The following is a 20906-nucleotide window of genomic DNA, read 5'->3' as shown; positions in this document are numbered from 1 at the left end:
AACACAGTGATCAGGTTTCAAACAGCTGCCATGACTACATGGTGTACTTAGTGGCAGAAGATGAAAATGCACTTGAACCCCAATCATGCTCTTCTGTATCTTATAGTGCCTTATGCCACTCTCTGAAAAGAATACTGCTATGCAGAAAAAGCTGAAACATATGACTTTGCTATTGATTTACTTTTTCTGAGGAAAAATTTTGTGGCTGCTGGTTCTTATGTGCACAAGAATCTTAGGGAGTTTTACTGGTGATGTCATTAGTGGATTTGGATCTTTCTCTTTAAGTAGGGCAGTCGATGTTATCTGAGACACTTGACCAGATAGTGCCAAAATAACGTCACGGAAAGATTGCGATGAGATGGAGGAACTGAATGCACCATTAGGAATTTTGCTAATGTTACCAAACTGGGAAGTGCTGTTAACCCTCTTGAGGGACAAGAGGCCTTGCAGAGGAATCTAGATAGATTGGAGCATTGGGCAATCATTAATGACATGAAATTTAACAAGTCCAAGTGCCAGATTCTGCACCTGGTGCAGAGTAATGCTGGGCACAAGTATAAATTGGGACAGGAGTGGCTGGAGAGCAGCCCTGCAGAGAGGGATGTGGGGGTGCTGGCTGACAGCAGGCTCAATACGAGTCAGCAGTGTGTCCTGGCAGCCAAGAGGGCAAACCGCTTCCTGGGGTGCATCAAACACAGCCGGTCAAAGGAGGTGATTATCCCACTGTATTCAGCACTGGTGCGGCCTCACCTTGAATACTATGTGCAGTTCTGGGTTCCACAATTTAAGAAGGAAGTTAAGGTCCAGAGGAGGGTGTCCAGAGGAAAGCAACAAAGCTGGTGAATGGGCTAGAAGGCATGTCCTGTGAGGAGTGGCTAAGGACTTTGGGCTTGTCCAGTTTGGAGAAAAGGAGGCTGAGGGGCAACCTCATTGCTCTCTACAGCTTCCTGAGGAGGGGAAGTGGAGAGGGAGGTGCTGATCTCTTCTCCCTGGTATCCAGTGATAGGACATGTGGGAACAGTTCAAAGCTGCATCAGGGGAGGTTCAGGCTTGATACTAGGAAGCATTTCTTTACCGAGAGAGTGGTCAAACACTGGAACAGGCTTCCTAGAGAGGTGGTCGATGCCCCAAGCCTGTCAGCGTTTAAGAGGCATTTGGACAATGCCCTTAACAACATGCTTTAACTTTTGGTCAGCCCTGAATTGGTCAGGCAGTGGGACTAGATGATCGGTGTAGGTTCCTTCCAACTGAAAATATTCTATTCTATTTTTCTAGATGTTCATAGCAATGTGTACCTGGTCTGGGAACGTGCTTTTGGCCTCTGGCCAAAGTTCTTTACTACTTTTGTTATAATTTCTTTTTTTTAATCTTTTGAAAGGTTGCCTAAAGATTGTACTTACTTAGGCTGAGTTGGGAGGTGCTGTGTACGTGTTGCAGGTGTGTGAACAATAACATTGTCTCTACTTCTATAGCATGTGCTAAAAGATTAGGAGTTCACAGATCTAGGATTAAAGTCATTTTAGCCATAAAACCTGATGACTTGAGATGTATAAATGGAAGAGCTGAAGGAGTGAAATCTTCCTTCCTGAGAATACCAGGTAACACTTATACAGCTGGTATCTACAGCTCTTTTTCCTTACTCTGTATATCACATGATATACAGAGTGGTATGCTGGTCTTTTTGGAGATAGGAATAAGTTATTTTGTCTTCCTGTTCAACAGCTATCATCCATACCTGAGGTGAAGTGCATATATGTTCTGAAAAACTTTTTTAGGAAGGTTGAATTTCATTAAAAGATTTTTATTTTGATATATTGCTGCCTCCTTCCAGCAAAACAATTCTGATAAAGTGCATACCTACTGTTGTGGGGTTTCAGTGTGTTCTCTGTGCCTTCAATCAGAGAAAAGCTCTTCCTGTTTCTTGCTGCTGAATGACACCAACCTTCATCTGACCCACTACAGTCCAATGGAAAACAAACTCTGTTCCTTCAGATTTGTCTCACCTGCAAATAATAGTCGCTCTGAACTTTTTGCTTCTGGAAGACTAGGGGGATATATGCTCTGTATTATCTGAGATGACTCATGGTATTTATCATGCCTAAAGAAAACAATGTGATTTATATATTAAAAAATATAACTTATTGATTTGCAAAATTAGAAACAAATTTACCTAAATACAGAAAAAAAAAAGAATTTAGACCTTGTCATTTGTAATCTAAATATAGATTTGAGAATTACTTCTTTTCCTTAGCCACTCCTGTATCCTAGATATCCTGGAAACAAACAAAAAAAAAAACATAGCTGCATTTTTTTTCTGTTCTCCCTACAGTAAAATGGCAGTCTACCAAGAAGTGTGGATCTGCAAACACAGAGGTGAACAAGTAGTTCTTTAGCTGCCAGGCTGCTGATTTCAGGATGCTAAGTAAGCCTTGGGGAGATACGGGAATGGCATGCTATTCATGAGGCAGCCTCATTTAGAAATGGAGGTAGCTAGCAGCAGTATAGACAGTAAAAGTTCTCTCTGAGATTCACACCTACTTTTCAGGAGGCTTTATCTCCCATAATATTCCCTACAAGAAAGTATGAAGCAGTATTGCACAACAACGTGTAAGGGCCATGTAAGAAAGGCAGGTAAATCAGCATCTCTCCAAGAACACTAGGTATGGGAGGGGAAGCTGGCTTATATGCCTACTTCTCACCCTTTTCTGGGATTTTGGTCTCATTATGACCCAGAAAGTATGAACTTTCTCAATATCACTCAAGCTATACTCCAGGTGTTGGGGTTTGACGAGCCAACAGACATAGGCAGTACATGTATACACTTATGGTATTCAAGTTTCTTGATTGACACCTTGCTGGTTCATGCTTAGCTTGAATCTGGAGTGGCTAACTTGATCTCCTGGCAAGCAAACTCAGGCATCGAAGTGCAGCTGCTTTGAATGTATGGATGCAGGAGATTCAAACTGTGTTACACAGCAAAACCACATTCACATATCAGTAACCAAGACATGCAGCTGGAGTCCACGTCCAGCCTTAGAGCTGGAACTGATCAGGGCAAGAGCCAAATGATTCCAACTACACTTGATGAATGCATGTGGTACACCAGGATCAGTGGGCCCATATGGACAGCCCCTTCTCACAATAAATATGCTGGAAAGTTCTTCTTGATAATACATGAATAGTGACAAACTCATGGCATTGCAATAAAAATCCCAGGAGCTCTTGTAAAATCTCTTCAGAGAATCAAATGCTGATTTTTACTTTTTTATTTTTCTTAGGATTTGTTCTCGCTTTTCTTGCTTATACAGAAAGAATAATGCTCATAGCACTGACATGCACTCGCAGTAAATTACTATTGATTTTATCAAATTGCTCAGCTGCATTTCAGTGTTAAAGCAACTACAGGGCCATTTATTGCTTCCTATAGTGTATTCTGCATTGATGAGCATTGTGTGCTGAGAATGGCACTGTTTACGTTGTGGAAGGAAATTACTCTGGATAACCTGAAAATATAGTCAGTTTGTTAATTGGATAAAATGCTTTGTTTGTCAATTGGTTCATTCCTCTCCCCACCCCCCAATATCAGAATTTACTGAAAGGGTCTTCAAACAAGGAGGGAGGGGGGCAAATAATCATGGGAATAATAGGCATGCTGTCAGTATAAGAAAGAAAATTAGTCTTTTAGAATGGTATGGAAGAACCTAGTTCATACATTCATCTCTAGTATATGTTTCTGAACTGTCAATATATACTACCTCCTAGTTTATAGCCTGTTCTAAAGTTGTTCTTCTGTTTTTCTGTTTATTTGTGTATAAAAAAGAATGTTTATTTTCCCATATAGTATCTACTTGGGTTGCACTTGATGCACTTAGAAGTGATTTAATTCAATAATCTGAAATGACACGTACTGTATGGGTTTTCTGTCAGCATTAATAGGATTAAATCAGAAGTGAGCTATATACTGACAGAGAGGCAGGAATTAAGGATCATAAAAATAACATTTGAAATGGTTCTTAAATTGATATAAAGCTCAAAAAAAAGTTCTAGGAAAAAAATCTAAGCAGTGGGAATAAAGGAAATGTACTGTTCTGTTGTAAAAGAACTAAGGGTAGGAGCAGGTGAAATAAAAATGGCAATGGACAGTTTTATGAGATCTGTTAATACAGGGGAGAAATGCTCTAAAGACTAGAAAGAGTCCACAGCAGATCTAATATGTGAGAAAGAGAAGCAGCAAACACAACAGAAAGTTAGAAGTCCATTAGTTTAACTTCAGCTTTGCAAAAAGCTTGGGAACTCTTCTTAGAGATCAAGCGTGGGAACTACCAAGAAAAGCACAGAAGAGATTCACTTCATATTCCCTTCTCTTTCTTTCTCCTATTTGAGGTTTTCAGCTAAATTCTGCAATAAAAATCATTAAAATATAGACTCTTTTCCAATTCCTTAGAAGCTGAAAAATTTGCATAGAGTTAAGGAGGGGAATCCATATTTGAAACAAATACCTAGGTGAAAAATTTGTATTGTAAATAAAGAATCAATCTTACTTCAGTGAGGAAAGAAAGCTGAAGGGCACAGAGAACTGGTACGTGCTAAATATGAAAGGACTATATCCTACTGAGTATTAAATTTATGTAAGGTACTGTCCTTTGCGATTATACTCATGAACTGAAAGCATGACATCCGAATGAACAAATATTCCACAACAGTAAATTAAGAATGGGTAAATAACAAACTGTACACTGATGTACAGGAAAAGATTAATAATTTCCTCATCTAACATGGGCTGCAACAGAGTTCTTAGGAAACAAAGAATTATTCTTGTTGGAGGGATAATAATTATGGGGAAGATACATGAGGTTCAGCAGAGAAAAATGGGAGTATTTCACCTTGGTGGGAAAGGATGTTGTTTACTGTAGGACGACATTTGAGTCTCTAACATTGGAAGATAGCTTTTCAAGGTGTGGCGTTTACACAAATTTAGCATCTTTCAAGATAAGACAGTAAATGCTACTTCACCCTGTGACTACTTTACAGGTTTTGGAACATTCAATCTGTGTATATTTTCTCTACTATTTCTACACAGGCAGTAGAATAAATCTTATTCACCAGTACAAAAGGGGGGGGGGGGGGGGGGGAGGGAAGACAAGGGCTAGAAGTTTGAAACAAAGTTGTGGTATTGTAAGGCTTTTCACTCTGTTTTAAAGGAAACTTTATTATTTTAGCAAGATCATGGAAGAACGTGGTCTTGATAATCTAGGTTTTGCATAGTTTTTACTCCAGAGAACATAACTAAGACTTCACTTTATACATGGTCAGACAAAAGGGGTTTGATTGCTATTTATAATTTTTCAGCAAGCTGTAATCCTTATTACATGTTCTTTCTCATAAAAATTCCCCATAAAAAAAATTTGTTCCTAAGCATTCCTTAAGAAAATAAAAATATTTCCTTTAAGTTTTTGATTCACCCCATGGAATTTTATTTTTCTGCTATAGGCTTTTATTAGCTATTTCAAGAAAATAACTGTTAAAATTAAACTGATTTAATGAATAATTGTATAAAACTCAGTCGCACAGGTAGTGCTTTTATTGTCTTCCTCCTGCTACATTAATACTACAGGATGTGAAAAATCCAAACTAAAACTTTATCATGCTGTATAGTTTGGGAATGTACATAATACTCTTTGCTCTCACAAGAAAGATCTATATAAATCAGTGGAGATTGAATGAGCTTAAATAGCAGTAGCATTATTCCTTCATCCATACAGAGACTCTAGAGAGGGTGGTAGGATGAAAGAGATGTAAAGAACATACAGATGGATGCAGATTAAATTTGGAATATGATCAGATGATCTTTTAAGTTAGAACATTTTAATAATATCCTGTCCTTTAGCTCAGACATAGTATCTGACGACAGGCATGGTGCTAATCCCTTGTAATGAAAAGAAAATGGTTTAGCTGTACTGCTTTCCGTGAACTATTGCATCCTGCTTGCTGCATCTTACCTCTTCCTAGTTCAACAAATTCATAGTAGAGTTGCTAAGTATATATAGTTAAAGTTTACTTATACTCAAAAGTAGTCCTGGATCAGTTTTGAAAGTGGCATTGTTTCATCTCTCAGTTGTTCTAGGTCTGTTCCAACAGCAAATGAGAAGGAACTCATATGGGCATTGATTCAACGTCACTACCTGAAAATTCCTTCAGTACCTACAGTTCTGTGTGTTACCCCAGCCATGTCAATTTTCTGTCAGTGTAGAAAGATAAAGTAGTATATCAATATAGCAAATATCAGTTAAAAAAACTCGCATTGATGCATTGTGCTGCATTTCAGTGCCATGCAAAATAACTGACATGGAACTGCTCCCTCTCCAATACCTGCATTCCTTCTGGATTTCATCCATAAGTAAAGGGCCCTTTTTGTACTGTGATTATGGAAAAAGGTTTTCTTCAGGCTTGGGAAAAACAAAGACATACTAGGAAGTACCTGTGTCTCTACTTCTCTACTCATACAAAATTCTTTCCTGATTATTTTTTGCTGGGTTTTGGATCCTTTATTTTTCCAGATAACTTTTAATGTGCATACACCACTCTCTGCACTTCAGTCCACCACCTTTTTGGAGAAACTTTAAGTTGCAGTACTAAATAATATGCAGTTCAGGACTAAATAAAAAAGTATTAACAGACTGATTCAATCCAGATATTAAAATTAATTTTGTTCTGTTAATTTATTAATTCAGACCTATAGCAGTGTGTTAGGAAAGATTCCAATCAAAAAAACAGGTCATTAAAAAAAGAAAAATTAAGAAGTTTTTAGTCTTTCATATTAACTAGCAGTATGAAGTGGAACTAGTCTGAGCAATTTCACTTTGAGATGGTCTTCCGTTCAAGTAGCACAGTATTTTTCTTCCTACCAAAATATAACTATTTCAAGCACATAAAACCTCCCAGTTATAGTCACATCACAAAGCAGAGTCTGTCATATGTAACTCTGAGAACTGTAATAGGTGTTACGTGCTTAAGTTCCCCTGTATCAGTTAACGTGCATATGCAGAAATCAAACCCCGTGAAAGCAGTAACAGCTTTTGCTAGAGTTATTGAGGTTTACTGTTAATCTTTGCTCTTAAAAAAATACATTTAAAAAAGCATTAGCTGCAATCTATCCAGTCAAAAATCCACTTTAAATTCGACAAAACAGGATTTACATGCTACTGTTGGATGTAAGAACCCTAGAGAAAGCATTACAGTATTATTCAGATCATATGCATTTTGATGTTCTATATTTGGTTATTTTATCTGACACCTGGTTGGCCCAACATCACAAAGTTGCTGTCTGCAGTTACATGCAGGATGCCAGTACTCGAGACATTGACAAGCCTTGTCTAGCCTTGTCACCTCTGAGCTAAATCACACAGTGTATGCTATTCAGGTTTTCTGAAACTGAAATGGGAAATACACAGTAGTTATTTGGTATCTTCATGTTTGTTATTATAATGTGCAAATCTCAGCATCCTGATCTGTAAGGGTTTTCTTTGTTAGTTCTCCGGCTAAAGGCCTCATTTTCATACCTTGTAAACTCAAAATTCTCATTAAAGTCTATAGAACTAGAAGGCAGGGCACTCGGACAGCAGGCCTTTATTCAGACTCTGTGACACATAAATTAAGCATTAATGCACCTAAATTACCAAGATTTGGAGAAAGGCACTTTTTCAATACTCAGTGGACAAAGGTGAAAGTTTATTCAGGTTCCCAGAATATTTATACATTGGAATCCGTTCTTGAATGTTCTGAGTATTATTCTGTAATTCTGGCACTGTTCTGCTCCTGTTCCTCAGGTTAGCTGCACTCGGTGGCAAACCAGCATCTGTGCCTTCTCAAAGTGGTTAAAGAAGTCATCTTCTTGCTGGCTTCTTTATGCAAATTTGTGTTCATAATATATGGCTTCATCCAAAACTCTCTGGATGCAGAATGAGCGGGGTTATTTTATTCTTGGTAATAGCAGCTAGGCTGGCAATGGATAGCAAGAACTTCCATTATGCTTCTTGGCAGTGATTTCAACATGGGTATATCTAGGGGTAGGAAGTATGGAAGAGCATAGAAAGTACCAAAAAACATGGACTTTCTCATAGGTATTGGCAGTCATCCTGTAGTAGATAATTTAGTGCTGAAAGCAGCATTACTTAATACTGAAAGAAGCATCCTGTGGGGTACAAGATGAAAAATGAAGATAAAATCTGATTGAATTAAATCAGAACCATTCAACTGAATGTCTCTTTTTCCTGTAGATTTTAACTGTGTATCAGCTACTAAGTTAGGCAGGCCTTTGGTCTAATGCAGCACAATTATTCTCGTACGTTTGGCCAGGCAGGCTGTTGAGTGCTTGAAAAATAGCACAGCGGCTTGCTACATAGAAACAGGGCTTCAGAACCAAGGAACAGAAATGGCATAAACCTGGGGCAGATCACAGACAGGTCTGTTACATGTGCAGAATTGTTTCTAACTACACAGGTACAAATTTTCCATCTGGCCAATGCCCAAAATATTAATTCAAAATTATAATGGATTTTGGGTTTTTTTTACTTTTTTTCATAAAAATCAATGTATTTGCTGATACTGTTGGAGAATGAAAACCAGCTGGGAAAAAAAATCAAATAATTTTCAACAGTGTGGATCAATGTAAGTATGTAGAAATGCACTAATTTTTTCAGTTATATCTTTGCAAAGAAAGTCTGTCTTGTTAACATTTCCTAGCATTTCCTACTAACGGTTGTACCCCAATGTTCAGGAACACACCATAAAGTTGGTGTGGTAGCACCAAATTAACGATACTAAAGGAAGCCAATGCAAAAAGTCCATCTGTTTTAGAGTCAAGCCAATGCACCTTCTATTGGCCAAAGTATTAAAAAGTTTGAGTCTGTATTTTGGGGTGGGACATACCTGTTGTCTCGTCCGACTCGGTGGGTTGCGAGATGGGTGACTCTTTTTGATTCCCCGACAGTTTGTGTACCGACAAAGGCAGATCTCTGCTCAGCAGAGCCGCGTGGTCCATAGAGTTATGACAATGACTCAGAGAAACAGTCTGACTAGCAACTTTATTAACTGGTGAATTCAACAAATGGGCAAACTTAACAAACTGGCAAGCCCAACGAACGAACAGAGGCGATTTGTCAATGGAGCTATTCTCCGGGCAGCCCATCACAATTTATTCCAAACTTGCATATATTGGAAGAGTAGAGGGAGAGAGAAGCAAGAAAAGGAAAGGAAAGGAGAAGAGAGGAGGAAAGAGAAAGAAAAAGTATCACCACCCTTGGATCCCACGATGACAATGACAGATGTGGCAATCCTCTAGTGGTGGGCGTGTGCGCGGTTCCCTGGAGGGCGTGTCTTTTATAGGCTAATCCCCGCCTCCAGGTATGCCCCTTCAGGACTTACATGGTTCTTGTTCTAGAAAGTTCTCAATCTTCTGTGCAGGCGCTGGGGGAGGGGAATGGTGGCGAGGGGTCTCTCAGGTGGTCGCAAGCCCCTTCCTCAGATAAACTCTGTGTGACCTCTGGCCATATATGGTAAGGTCCGTTGGAACCTGGAACCGCGCATCCTCCGATGTGCTCTCGAGGTCCCGCACATCCCGCGCTCGCTCTCCCCCACCCCGTACTCTCGGACCTGCCATCACCATGCAAATAGTGCCTCAAGTCGCCATGATGTTTGAGACATTAACTCTTTCAGTCTCTCACACTTGTTGCAACTTTCACTATGACAGCATTTACAATAATCTTATAATTTGACTCTTTGTTTTGATTTCTGTGTAAGCAATTTGCATGTAATATAATTTTAAAGTAACAATTACTCCAGTATAACCTACAGAGCTCTGATTACATCCAGTGTCACCCTGTGTAAATACTGGACTATATACATGTTATTAACTTAGATCAAAGGATTCATTTAATGAGTCATCAAAACCCTTATTATTCCCTTCTTCATGACTCATCTTGGTAAGTAAACTTTTTAAATCAAGTTACTGTAGTTCCAACAAAACACTTGGCCACTGAGATTCTATTTTCTTCGTTTGCTTTCCAAGGATAAGCCAGAACCAAAAGGTTTATGACTAAATAAACAGGGAACAACAAGTACCATACAATATAAGGTCATTTCTTTATTGAAGGTTACCGGCAACATTGTTAAAATGAGCACAAAATGTGAAGGGCTTGTTCGCACCACCAGAGTTATAAGGTAAAAATACTTCTGGTTGCCATGATAATTATATTGCAAATGCTAAGGAAGGATTTTAGAGAGAGGAATGAGGCTTACAGCTGTAGCTGGAGAGTGCTTGCTCCTGGTTTGTTAGGTGGCTGCTCAGAACTGGGTGCAGGATACTATCGGTCCAATGCTATACTGTTTTAAGCCAGGTGGATATAGTTTTTGGACTTTCCCATGCTAATCTAGTGACCGGTGGTAATTCAAACAGTCTTAAGATGACTGTTGACAGCCCCAGAGAATCTTCCAAGAAGCTGTGGATTTACAATATTGGCAAACCAAAAGACAAATTAATCCATGTTTATGTTGGTTTTAAGCCCAGAAAATCATGTAATTGAGCTCCGATATCATGAGTTTTAAAATAAATTTGGTACTTGGAGCCATCTTTTGAATTCTTTTCTCTGTAGCAGATTGGAGATAGAACCAGCACAAGCAAACTATAGTGTAGAGCAGAACTAGATGGAGATCAAGTCTTCATATTATCTGAACCTAAACTGAATCAAATTCTGACCTAGTTTGCTTTATATAGTAGGAACGCAGAGCTTTATAACCTTCATGGCTCTATTTGTTTATGGTTGTGTTCACTCAATGCTTCCTTTTCTTTCCCCAGCTTTTTGGGTACCCTCTCCCCAGCTGTAATTAACCCTTTAATTCTTCATGTTGTCTTTCATCCCAGTATTTGCAATCCTTATCTGGCTTTCTTCTGCGCCTCTGCATAATCTGTCTTCTCAAAGTAAAATGAGAAGGTGTTGAAAATTACACAGGAAACTGTATTTTCTTGACACAATTACCTGGATGTCATATTGAATATGTCAATGATTGGAGGCCAAAATATAAAAGGTGTAAATGAGATGATAGGTATAACTATCCCAAGAGCTTTAGAAGGCAAGTCCTGGAAACCATGCTTATAGTAATGATTGGTGTTTAACTACCAAGTGATATTCTGAAGGGTACTACTTAAGTTTAATGCAGTTACATTGTTGGGAAAAAAAGGCTAATGTTGTGAGATATGTTTTGGGATATGCAGAAAATCCATGCATATTTTCCATCTTGGCTAAAGCAATGTTTCTGGACTGTCAAACACTATGCACTTCAAGAAAGATATAGCCAGATGGTCCAGAATCTAGAAGTTAGTTAGCTAGTTAGTTGATGATATAGACTGTTGACAAAACATTGGTTTGCTTTGATGAAGAAAAAACTTACGGAAGATGGGAGATTTTTCTGCAGGAGGCTACAGCAGCTATATGATAACACTGCTTTTCATGTCCACTAGGATAGGACAAGGAGAGCTGGATTTCAGCTGCAACAAGGGATTTTGTGTTAGAAAGAAAAGATTTCTGATTATTAGGGCTGGAATAACAGACTGTAATCTCCACCATTGTTCTTTAAAAAAAAAAAACCAGCTTAAACAATATCTCCTAGCAAGGACATTCACAGCTGAGGCTGCATGAGGAGCAGGGGCGTGACTTAGAGGACATTTCAAGACCTCTTTTAGATTCACTTCTGTAGATGTGTCTATTGTTGGACAAAACTCATAGGCACTAATAGGCATTTGTTTGCATAATTGTTGCCCAAACATTAATCTTTATATTAAGAATGTTAATTCCCTTATGAGATGTGTTGCTGAATGAGAAATACAAACTTCACGCTGGTAATGATATTACTTGATTATTCCTTGCCACAGGTTCAGAAGTGCCACTTCTGAACTACTACTTATTACAGCTGTGTTGCAGCCAGTTCATTGGCTGCTGTACCTATTGTACTAACCTGATAGGTCATAGTCATTCATGCACTGAAGTCAAAAGAGTCATCTAACTCATTGTGCAATAACAGAACCTGGCACTGCATATTTACAAGTTTTATGTCAGTAGAAGGTGAGTACATCTGTTTATTATTCACACTAGATGGGTTATGACCTTTAAGCTAGCAGGCACAAGTATCTTGTGCTACTGAACTCAATAAGGGGCTTAGTAGAAGTGCCAGAACCTTCAAAAAAATCAAGATGAAAGTTAAAAATCCAAAGTTAGGTCCCCAGATGAACAATGGAGACAATCTCTGTATTTAAGGAACCTAAATAAGATGCTCAGCACCCCAAAATGCTAACATTTCTCAGATTTGATTGGAGTGTGTGAAAATTATAGGTTCCCAGCATCTTGTTTTTTAAAAGGCCTTTATTTAGGTCCCCACTGAAGTGCATAAAACTAATTTTAACCACCTGACTTTGAATATTTCAATCAAAGTATAATTGAAAATCATTCTACTTGCCCACTTTCTGTACAAGGGCTCTATTTTTCATAGCTAGACCATAAGAAGTTAAGAACTTTCATTTTGTGTAGTCTTCCCCTTTCACCAGTGATCTGATTAAGAACTTTTTTCTTTCTCTGAGGAGAATAGACTTTAATAAATATATTTTTATATATATATCATTACTATACAAATGAATTCTATTGAATTTGTGTTGTGCTGTTAAGAAAGAACAGTGTCAAGCTTATCTTTGATAAACTTATAATTATTTGATTAAAAGGACATTTATGTGATCAACATCAAACTAGTATTCCTTTCCTTTTCATTTTCCATTTTGTTCCATTCCATATTTAAAAAAAAATACCAGAAAACCACAACCTGTGAATAGAAAGGTCAAAGTGTAAATTTACTTCTATTTAAAAGCTGTGGTATTGATTCTATTATGTGTGTGAATCCAGATGGCTCTGTTCTTTACCTGCACAAGAATATGTTATTGGGTTGAGCTTGTTAGGTAACTGTATCTAGTTAACAGAGAAAAGCTTTTTCCTGGAAAATGTCAGTGTTAGTGAAGTGTTCTGCAGTGATTCAACCTAAATTGAAATGACTCATTATATCAAAATGACATAAGACACTTTTTAAGTGATTCAAAACAAATGTATGCTGCATTTTCTTAGCTTATGCATTATGAGGGTTGTAAGTCAGGACCCCACAACTGGGGTTTTAGGCAGAAAAGAGAGATTGCTTTAGGTGCATCATAAAAGATACAGTCTCACCAAGATGTCATGCTTCCTACCTGGAAATGGATCAAAGTCTACAAAGGCTGGTTTTTTTCTACAGTTATTTTTCCACAGACACTTCTAATCTCAAATTTTCTCTAATTTTAGAATGAAAACACCTTTTGTAATGTAAGGAGTAGGGGAAAGTCCAGAACTTATCAAGTTAATTTCTATCCCACTTAAAATAGAAAAGCTCGTGAAAATGAGAGAGAACATGGGCATGCACCATGGACTGGCATAGTTTTGTGAAGCTGTTATCACTTTACTTCAGAATAGGAAATATCTCTCAGCTGCCATGTCTCTGAACTCACATTTTGTCTCTGGTGTAGATGCTGGGCACAGTACTGCTTTCTTTAATGCCTCTACCAGTCCTCCCACTGAGGTTATTCAGACTGGGGCATATCACTTCCTACATAGAAAATACATGGTGATAACAGAGTAATTAAATATTTTTACAAATGTCTTTGCTAAAAAATGTAGATTCTTCCTCATATCAAAGAAATCCTAAGAGGAAAGGGGACAAGTTTGGAACTGCATACCAATATTCCTCATTGCACATTATTCTGGAGTCCCTGAAACATAAAATAGAGTCTGCAATAGTCACACACTGCATTAGCAGCAGATAGCTGTTTTGCCTGTAGACTGCGGACATGGCGTAAAGCAATTATTTGTTATCGACATTCCTAAGGATAAAAAATTATACTCACTAATTTTGAAACCAACTGAAAACTCATGCACAGTGTTGCTCAGGATTGTATAAATGCTGTGAAAATAACAGAACTGCATTTGGAAAAGCAAAGACTAATTAAAGACAGCCCACAAGGTCTCCGAAAAGGCAAGGCACACTTCAGTAAGATTTTGAGACGATCTGAGGAGAAGATGGCCATGCAAGGCTTGCACATTGTATTCTTACATATAGACTAAGAACAAGCAGAGCGACAAGGCTCCACATCAGCTGGCTTCTTTGGATTAGGTCCTGAATAATGAGAGTGATACGAAGTGTTGCCAAAACCTCAAGCTGTATAAGGGGGAAAATAAATGGATTAGGAGTTAAAAACATACGTTTGGCTGCCTACCCTTCACGGAGCTGTGGGGCAGAAAGTAAAACAAAGATATTGAGTAAGATAAATGATGGTGTGATGTTTGACACTGTAGCACGTCTCGCTAGAAAGAAGTATTCAGAGGATGAGTGCAGCACGGGAGAGATTGTGTCCTACAAACAAACCTCATCCCATCCCAGTGCATTAAACAAGAATATCAGTTAACAGTATTTATGTCCCAAGTATTTTTTGGAAATATGCAAAACAGTATAATGCCTGCTGATAGCTCATGTCTTCATTCACCACTGTTCTCTGAACTAGTGGTTTTATACACTTTAGCATGGTTACTGTGCTAGGTTTTAATTGGCACAATTAGGGAGATCACCTCTTGGTAACGTAGTCTGTGACTTACAAATAAATGCAGATCTCTTTCCTCTACATGACAGTGTGTGATAGGTCTAGGTAACATGCCATGGTGATTCCAGTGTATCTAAGAAGAGGATGTACTTGGATTTCCTTGATTTTGAGTTTCATGTTCATATGACTGTTGACATTTTTCAAAACATCACTTGGTGTTGAGTTGTACCTTTAGATACTTAACAGCTTTGTGCAAGTGGCTGCTAACTCTTACTCTGGCCCCCACAGAAAATGTTAATGTGGTGTTAATGCCAGTCCCAAGTCCCAGGCAAGTACATTGACAATAAGGCTCCAGGCAGGATGTTAGATGGGGAGGAGAGTTGTTGGTCACTGACAAAAGTGCTGTTCCAGCAGCTCCATAGGGCTGCTCCATCAATGCACAGTTGGTCTCCAATGCCTTACCTCCTCCACATGGAGTATAAATTTATAAGCATAAGCTGGGATGCTTCAGCCTTTTCTGCTGCAGCCTGTGCAAAGTACCTGCACACATGCTGGCCATCATTCCCCTCTCCACCAAACATAAACCTGCTCTTTGTCAGATAGTCCCCCTGGGGCCTATCAAACATGTACTGCAAGGGTAATGTTTTGTAAGCGAGGAAGAGAGTAAAAACAGAGGGAAGCAAATGTCAACCAGCAAATAGAAGTGGAAACACCTGTTTGGCAGTGAGGAACAGCTGTACATGTGCAGCTGCTGCTCCCTTTCCATAAGCACCCCGTGCTTGTTGCTTTACTTAAGGTTGACTAGGTTCTCTGTAGGCTTGTAAGATTTAGTTGATGCTATTTAGAAAAGGAGGTTCCTTCACCCTCTGGATTTACTCAGCTTTAATCAGAACTTCTATGGCAAATAGCAGACCTATACAAGTTTTATCTATTCTTTAATTTTATTTCTTCTAGAGAAGAGTTTTGAATGGAAAGTTTCCTTACTACTGATCCTTAAAATAAACTGTGGATGACTTTTAGAGAATGACATGACACCCAGATTTTATTTTTTATTATCTTCTACCCCCACTTACTCTTTTAACTGACCCTGCAAGCAATGTCATTCATGGAGGAGCTACTTAAAGTGATTGTGATTGCTGGAATCTACATATGATCTTCATTTTTCGAGTTTGTCTTTTTTTTTTTTAATAGGAAATTTTTCTCTTGGAAAATGCAGTTTCATTGAAATTTAAATGCATTCTAGCTTATTTCCATAACCACTTTGATTACAATAGCTTACTTGCAATTAAGCATACATCTTTCCTACAAACAGGAAAGGTCCCATTCCTCAATCATATGTGGGCACTTAATTCCCACTGGAGAGCATCCAGCTCACAGTATAATTTTGAGCAACAGCTAAGAACAACTGAACTCTATTGCATTGAACCATGAAGTATAGAAAGTATGAGAAGAGTTCAGGTTTTGTAGCGATATGTAAGCTGAAAATAATTGGCCTGCCAGCTGACTGTAGATACCTAGCCATGTAGTAAACTGTGTAGAATAGCCTAGTCAAAAAGGAATTAACTGCTGTTGAACTCCAGGTCACCACTACTAATTGTAATAACCAGTTTATAACCAGTTTGCCTGTCTCTGCATTTTTTTTTCTTTCTTTCTTGTAGCGTAGATATATGATATGCTAGCAATAAGTAATTAGCTTAAAGATAAGTAAGTTATCTATGATAAAATTCAGGCAGTTGAAATGTATAGGTATCAGTTAATTTTGCCATAACATACACAAAGATAATTGGAAGTTGGGAACATATGGGGCAACAACATTAGGGCATTCAGTTCATATGATATTCAGCATTGGTACATACTGCTCCAGAAAAGGTAAAAAATTAAATGTGGGAGGCATTATTTTCCCAAAAAAGGTCTATCCTCTATTACAATGGTAAAGAACAGAGTGATCTTTTGTAAAATATATTATTGGCAGTGATTTCTTCCATTTGTGTCTGCCAAGTTTTATGACAGTGTACGTAAAACCAACTGTAAAAAAAAAAAATCTTGTAATTAGAGTACTCATCATCTTGCATTAAAAATTGGCACAAAAAAATAAATCCCTTTAGTGGATAGCACTTAACTCCAGTTGACAGTAGGCTCAATCCTACATGTTTTACTCATAGCTTTAATGCTAGTGACATCAGTGACTTTTGTACAAGGCCAGCAGGGTTTGCCCTGAGTCGTGTTTGCTCAGAGGGAATAGACATAAAGAAAACTACCTTTAAGGAAAATTATAGTATAATCCAAGAAAAATCTCTGAACTTCCTATTAAAGAAAGGATTGTTTTTCCTGTGAAGGAATCATGTTCAAAGACCCTTTTATATCTGTATGCTTTGGGTATGCTGAAATACACTGAATTGTAGCCTCCTGTCCTCATTTTGTATACCATTTAGAAGGCACTCCTGTATAAAGATTCCTCCAGCATGCACACCTTCAGTGAAGTGTATTGCTCTGCATGGCATCTTCAGCTCAGGGGGAAACCTCTTCTCTGCGTCATGCTACAGTGATTTGTCACAAGAAAATGTCCCTCTCTGAAATCCTACAAGTCTACTAACTGGGGGCATGGTGTGCTTTTTTGAATGTGGTCACTGCCAAGAGAAAACTAAACTGCCCCATGGCTCCTACTTGGTCATAGAGAAAGGGAGGAAAGGGAAGAAAAACATGACATTGCTCTGTTATACTGACACAACTTTGGAGTAGCTCTGTTGAAAGAGCTCTTTTGCTGGCCACAGTATATCACTGGCAAGGAAGACCTACTTGTAGAAACCTATACCTTTCCCTGAGGAATGTTAACATGTTTAGATGGATACCTCAAGAGGGCTTCTGAAGTTTGTGACCTGCAGTGCTCTGCTCTACTGCACACCTGCAGCTTACAGTGCTTCCTGGTGTGAGTTGCTCCTGCAGGCAGCCTCTCTGCATGGTCCACAGCTACCTTCTAGCTAGCTGTTTGCCACCCAACCTCGTGTGGAATACTACCTGGCTTAAAATACTTTGCAGATAGATTTTAGACCCTCCTTCCTTTTTCACCTTACTATAAAAGTCAACAAAAGGATTTGCGCTCAGCCTAGTATCTTTGAACGTCAGCATCAAACTTTGCAACATTATGTGTGTTGAGAACACCTCTTTATTCACTTCTGTTCTTGATTGTCTCTAATTTCTCCAGGCTTACCTTAAAAATACTTTGCATTCAGTAGCGCATTTTCTCTGCCATTTATTTACCATTTATTTACCATTTCAATAAAAGCAGAAGAAACACAACCGTGACAATTAACAGCATGTATTGTTTCTCTAAGACAATTCTTGTAATTAGTATGTTAATTTCCCACAAATATGACCAAAGCTATATTAGCAACCAGTATTACCATATGCTTCTGGGAAGAAAATAATTATCAAATTGTTTAAGAGTCTTCTGGGAAGGGAGAATAGAAGATCTGACTTAAGACAGTATGGTGTCTTGAGAAAATTACACTATGTCCCTGTCATATTTTTATCTATTATGGTGCTGTCTGCTGATGCAGACAACATTTCCATTTGAAGAGTGTTATAATTTATCATGCAACTAGAGATCTTGTGAACTATGGCTAGTTAAGTAACAGTAAGCAGAACATAAAAATCTGCTGAATGTGTGGCAGAAAGCTAACCACTAGCTAAAGGTGGAGTTGGTCCTGTCAGATCTACTTGTATGTTATTACCAAACCTTGACATCAGTTGTGAGGTTTTTTTTCTCTTTTTGGCAAGAAAATTTGGACAATAATTATTTGATAAGATTTTTAAAAAGAATCATTCACTATAATCTCTCTGTACTTCTGTATATTGCAATCCAGCCCAAATTTGCTTGTCATTGCTGCATGTTAAAAGATCCAGGATCTATCTAAAGGAAAGATCATCAAGGTTGGCATAAACCTCCTTCTGTAGCTTCTGTAGCCCAGATAACCTTAGCTATCTTCTGCTGATTCAGACTCTTGTGATGATTATTTCATCTTTTCTCACCCTGGAAACACACACATTTCTTGTCTAAACTATGGAGTGTCAAGACAAGCAGTGCAGTGATGCCATATGCTGATGAATCAATGTGAAAGGACTTTGGCAAATTATAGCTCTCTTTATAAAGAGGAGGCCCTTTCTAGGCACTTAGGCCCCTCCAAGTCCAGGTATTTATCTTCAAATGGGGTAGGGTGGGAAAGGGTAGCCAGTTTGGTGCATACTTATGTTCCAGATTTTATAAAGATGCTCTACTGTTTTAAGTCTTTTCAGTTCCTCTGCTTTATTATTTAGAGCAAGTACAAAAACATTCATTACCCTCTTCTTAGTGGCATTAACATTCTGGCTAAGGAAGCCTAGAGGAGCAAGTTAGGCAGAATTTAAACATATAGAATACCCTTTAGCTGTATCAGCAGCTCCAGCTCTTTGTTTCTTATAGGTATATAAGAATTTCTTGCAGAGACTAACCAAAAAAAAGGCTAAAAATCTATTCTGAAAGAACATAAACTTTTGATAAAAAGCTCATAAAAATAGTCTGCAACCATGTTCTGTTTTCCTTGCATGGCTACTCAAGGGGAATATTTTCTAGCCTTTTGATTCTGTGAAACTGCACTAGATATGCTGAAAGCCTGGAGGTTGCCTCTGAATTGGGGTGGGGAGTATTCTTTCACATGATTTGATATTTTATAAGAAGAATTTGAAAAGAAAAAAAAAAATGCACTGCAGGCCCGCAAAAGTAAAAAGTCAAAGAATGCTGTATTAAAGCTGGATGAACATTTGTTGGAAAAATATCCCTCCAATATAGTAAGACAGAAAATGTTTATTCATTCTGGTTTATTTTGTGTGATTGTACACTCTGAATCTTAATTCTCCTAAAAGTTCTGAAAAATTGGGTTGTTCTATTTTCCTAACGAAAGCAGTTTGACTTTTCACATGAAGCCCATGGCATTTAGTATTTTAATGTCTTAAGTATTAATACTAAAATGCTGAAAATCACAATAGGGGTCACAATCATGGTGAAAATCACCATAGGGGCACAATAACCCCATGCAACACTACAGGCTTGGGGAAGAGTGGCTGCAAAGCTGCCTGGTGGAAAAGGACCTGAGGGTGTTGGTCAACAGCCACCTGCATATGAGCTGGCAGTGTGCCCAGGTGGCCAAGAAAGCCAATGGCATCCTGGCTTGTATCAGAAATAGCATGGCCAGCAGGACTAGGGAAGTGATCGTGCCCCTGTACTCGGCACTGGTGAGGCCGCACCTCGAATACTGTGTTCAGTTTTGGTCCCCTCACTACAAGAGAGACATTGAGGTGCTGGAGCATGTCCAGAGAAGAGCAACAAAGCTGGTGAAGGGCCTAGAGCACAAGTCTGATGAGGAGCGGCTGAGGGAACTGGGGTTGTTTAGCCTGGAGAAAAGGAGGCTGAGGAGAGACCTCATCGCTCTCTACAACCACCTGAAAGGAGGTTGTAGCGAGGTGGGTGTCAGTCACTTCTCCCAAGTAACAAGTGATAGGACAAGAGGAAACGGCCTCAAGTTGTGCCAGGGGAGGTTTAGACTGGGTATTAGGAAAAATTTCTTCACTGAAAGGGTTATCAAGCATTGGAACAGGCTGCCCAGGGAAGTGGTTGTGTCACCATCCCTGGTGGTGTTTAAAAGACGTTTGGATGAGGTGCTTAGGGACATGGTTTAGTGGTGGTCTTGGCAGTGTTAGGTTAACAGTTGGACTTGATGATCTTAAAGGTCTTTTCCAACCTAAACGATTCTATGATTCTATGATAAATCTAATGAACATAGTTGTCTCCCAAGCAACTGTTATATTTTTTAAAATATATTCATTGTGATTTTTTTTTCCTGAAAATTGTATTTATCCAACTCAGATATGCATCCTTCTAAAAATCCAAGAGGTTTGTCCACAGACTGTAGGAAACAGAAAGGCAACATTATCAGTACTACTAGCAATTTGTTTCTTGATCAAAAAAGCAGAATTAAAAATTTTATTGGATTAACATTGCCTAAATATTATGGTTAAATATGGATTTAGCACTGATATTGATGAAGGTCTGTCATGGGCCAGAGCTTATTTCTGAACAGTATACTGAAGAAGCTCATAGTTTAATTTAAGGGACAAGATGAAGAATTTTTTTTCAATTAAGTAACACAGTTCCATGTGATTATGTACTTCATCTTTTTTTTTCATAATTGAGGAGGTTTTGGAACTTGTATTT

Source organism: Mycteria americana, chromosome 10, assembly GCF_035582795.1.
Source record: "Mycteria americana isolate JAX WOST 10 ecotype Jacksonville Zoo and Gardens chromosome 10, USCA_MyAme_1.0, whole genome shotgun sequence".
Lineage (NCBI taxonomy): Eukaryota > Metazoa > Chordata > Aves > Ciconiiformes > Ciconiidae > Mycteria > Mycteria americana.
The sequence above is the reverse complement of the archived record's forward strand: the minus strand, read 5'-3'. Positions refer to the sequence as shown.